The 4,065-nt window shown below is 31.8% G+C and overlaps 1 long non-coding RNA gene across 1 annotated transcript; it reads left to right on the forward strand.

Moving 5' to 3' along the window:
* The first annotated feature begins 2,577 nt into the window (after window positions 1–2,577).
* On the forward strand, window positions 2,578–3,302 carry LOC123682292. Its single transcript, XR_006747807.1, has 2 exons — window positions 2,578–2,809; window positions 2,882–3,302. It is a non-coding gene; the product is annotated as an uncharacterized LOC123682292 (long non-coding RNA).
* The last annotated feature ends 763 nt before the right edge of the window (window positions 3,303–4,065 follow it).

A 4,065-nucleotide genomic window follows, 5' to 3' on the forward strand; every position in this document is an offset into this window, starting at 1 on the left:
TCATTTACATATTATATGTATTATTTCGCGTTATGAACTATTTCTTGTTATCGTTCGAGAAAAACAGACAAATCTGCAACATAAAAATTCCTTTTTTTTCATTTCGCAAGCTTATAATTATGATGATAATTTTGAGCAAATTTTTGTGAAATAAATATTAGGTCGGTAGGTAGGGATTTGAAGGAATAATTTTTCTGAAATATATAATTCATCCAATCAGCTGTTACATAACCATGAATTAGGAATACCTAATACATTCGAAATTTTTTTTTTATCAAACACGAAAAGCACGGAAGTTCGTTAGGAAAGATATACCTACAGGAGGTATATTTACCCCTAATATCCAGAGGGAAAGGTCATAAGAAAAGGTTATTTTTGAAAACATTTCTTCCCAGAAAAGGCGAGCGGCATTTTCAAAGAAGTGAATAACAACAATCGTAAAACCCACTAGAGTATTAGACCAGATGTAACCATTCACCAAATATTTTGCAGCAGAAAACGGTTCATTTCAATTATGTGCGTTGAGCTGATAAGTGAGTTTTAGGTGCGTCGTTATGTGAATATAATAATTCTTCATTCTACGCAGTGTTCGGAAAATAATACATAGGTTATTTTAATAAAACTGTATGAATCATTCGATGACGCTATTGAAGGTGAATAGGTAAGTCATGTAATCTGTATGTACCTATTTATCGATTAAATATTAATTTCATCAGATTTGTGGTCGATTCTAGATTTATAAAACTAGCAAACTAGAATTCTGTTCGAATCTGAAGGAATCGTTATAAGGATATAACGATCCCCCAAGATGACTCATCATTCGAAGCACTCATTGAAAAGTACATTGTTAGTGGATATCAGACGATTCATTAATAATGAAATTCCATAACATGAAGCAATATCTATATGACATATTTAATTATCAATTGCTCCACTGATCATATTTTTGTACAGTATCGTCACAGTTATTACATCAACCCATAGAAGTACAGTGACTGTCTCTGCAGTGTGCAAACAAATATGCTCCGATAACGTTTCTGATTATTCTTCATTCAAATTAATTCAATCGTCATATTTCAAGCGCCATAAATTTTTTCAATTTTGAATCCGTTTTCTCTTCTTCATATCGCCAAATTGTACATATAACAAACTTTTGATGATGACCTTTATTGTTATCTTCATTTACTTCTGAAGATGTATAATTATTTTCTCTACAAATCTATTTTAGGACCTCAAAGTATCAACTTAGGTACATGTGTGCTCTAGCTTAATATTCTAACAGTTATCAATCCATTTGATATCTGAAATTCATAAAAATTAACTTTCATATTGAATATTTGATATGATGCACCTCCAGCCCATAAACGTGTTGATGAACATCTAGAAGACAATACAAATTTATTTTCTTTCCATAACATACTATTCTCGTCATTTCAGGTAAAATGACGAGAAATTGAAGGCTCAATTTTAATTAATATTTCATATTGTAAACTATCAGATGAGTCATTTTTACTGAAGAAGGAGAATGTCTCCGAAACGTATAATTATATATTTTTTTATATGAACTAAACAACTTCATTAAAAACCTGACACTTCCAAATAAAGAAAATACTATTGACCTGAACTATACAAGGTGGGCAAATTTCGATGTTCTAGCACTTCAACTTTTGAACCAGAGGATAAAGACAAAATCTGATACCCCATTCTAGTTCTCTTTTTCTGGGAAACTGACAAGAGTAGTAGGTATTCATTTTTGGCTAACTTTTTTTGTTTTCGAGTTATAGGTGAAAATTTGAAAAATGGCGATATCGGAAACCATTGATATCTCCGCGAATACTGATGATAGAGCTCTGAAATAAAAACAACATAGAGGCACTTCTTTACGTAAAATCCAGTGGCCTGCTCGTCTTTTCAAAAGGGTTTTTAATTATGAAGCTATGACCCAAAGTTATGTTTTTTCAAATGGGAACACTAGATTTCTATGCTATTTTTTGAAAGCTCAATCTTTCCTGATTTCAAAAATATATAACATCGTATGGTATCGTATCAATATAAATAATGGAAAATGGTCAAATACTTTTTTCCATAAAATAATAAGGTTTTGTACCATCTAAGAGTCTCAATATTTCTATGGTTTCAACTGTTGATGAACACAGAAAAATTGAGCTTCTTATAACAAGAGTAGTATCAAGAATTTTTTTTTTGTAACAACTACTGTCCCCATCGGCAATCTTTTTGCTGTATCAATTTCAAATTTGTACATAGGTAAACTGGAACAAAATCCTTCAGCTTCTATGGCTGTCGAAGATGAATTTCAATTTTCATAGCGTGTATGCACTGTTGTTGTTACATACTTCATTGTGTACTCTTCTATTTTGAAATCATTGTAAAAAATTGTCTTTCTTTCTTTATACAGTGAAAATGAAAAACAAGGGACATTCATACCATTTCGAAATTCTACACATAATGCGTACGAAAACTAATTTCGACTGAAAACCTATTTTTATTTCCTTCACCAAACGCATATTAGATCAATTTTATTCAAAAATAACGGAGTGACTTGAATGTTCTTTTAGAGAAATTGCTGAATACAAACAATTCGGAATGTATCCAAAGATATTTCCCTGCATAAAAGGTTCAATTCAATACACATAAACAAAATTATAAGGAGAACTGCACAGGACAAATAGATATGAAAACTTCTAGTAATACCTCAACCCGAAATTGAGAATACCATTCTAGGAATTTCAGTTTGAAAATGGTTATTTCAATGTCGGGTATATTCTTCATTTCTACATAAAATCAATGAGTAAGTAGAAATATACGAATAGGTACAAAAATAGACCATTTTAAATTTTTACTCCTAAATGCCTTCTTTCAGGTACCTATGCAATGCTGAACCTACCTAGAAACTGTCAAATTGTCCAGCAATGAAATAATACGGTACACAAAAGAGTACCGAATAACCTTTATTTACAACTGATGTTTATCTGATGTGACAATGAAATCTTGAAATAACTCTAATAAATTTACACGAAATCACTTCTTGTTAACTTTTAAAGTATTATTCTCAAGCAGTAGCACAATACCGAATCTTAGATAGGTTCTGAACTACCCAAATTTTGTATTATATGAAATATGTTAAAAACAAGGTAATTTGCCAGCCATCATTACATCCGAATCGATTTTTTCAATAACAGATATCTACTTTTTCTCAAACTTACGAACCTTCGGTCCGAAATAATTAATTGACTATTGCATCCAATCCGAAACCTTCCATGAGGAATACATTTTTTCATTCGAGAAAGTAACATGAAAATCAGACATATGGCTTTAAAGATAATCAATGCTGGAATAGGAACTTGCAGGTTTAAGCGACAAAATATTTTTTTTTGTTCGTAACAAATAATTCAGGTTTTCAAGAATATATTTCCTAAGAGACGGTCCTGATAGCTACAAGCCACGCCCCTCAGGGAGGAGCAACGATTTTTAGTTCACAATTCTGGCACTCGAAACAGATTTACAACGTCTCAGAGAATTTTGAGTAACTATGATGTAATATATTTCTAATTGGTATCATTGCAAAGAAGAAGAAATAGGCTATGACCAATTTGTATTAGATTTTCGAATTTAGGTCAACTGAAGCGACAATAAATCATTCAAAATTGGTATTGAAAATCGTACTTTCTACTTCAATAAAACAATTAATTTGCAACTTAAAGTGAAATTATTACCTAACGAACATACAAGGGATTAAGACCTTCCAATATTGTTTTGAATCATCTCGATAGCGTTTACCGTTCCTGAGAAAATCACGACCGAATTAGTTAAGAAAACGCCTGAATTTGCGCCGCGTGAACGGACTCTTAAAAAGCAGGTAAATAACATGATCAAAATATATATATATATTTTTTTTTTTTTTTTTTTTTTTTTTTTATTCACCGACAAGCGGGATGGATCCAAGACAACCGGGTCACCACAGCGACCAAGGTTGTACTCAGGAGCTAGTAAGAAATCTTCTGACTGTCCGCGTGGTACCTAGGATGACCTCTTTCTGTGCTTGGC

The sequence above is a fragment of the Harmonia axyridis genome, chromosome 6 (assembly GCF_914767665.1).
Source record: "Harmonia axyridis chromosome 6, icHarAxyr1.1, whole genome shotgun sequence".
Taxonomy (NCBI): domain Eukaryota; kingdom Metazoa; phylum Arthropoda; class Insecta; order Coleoptera; family Coccinellidae; genus Harmonia; species Harmonia axyridis.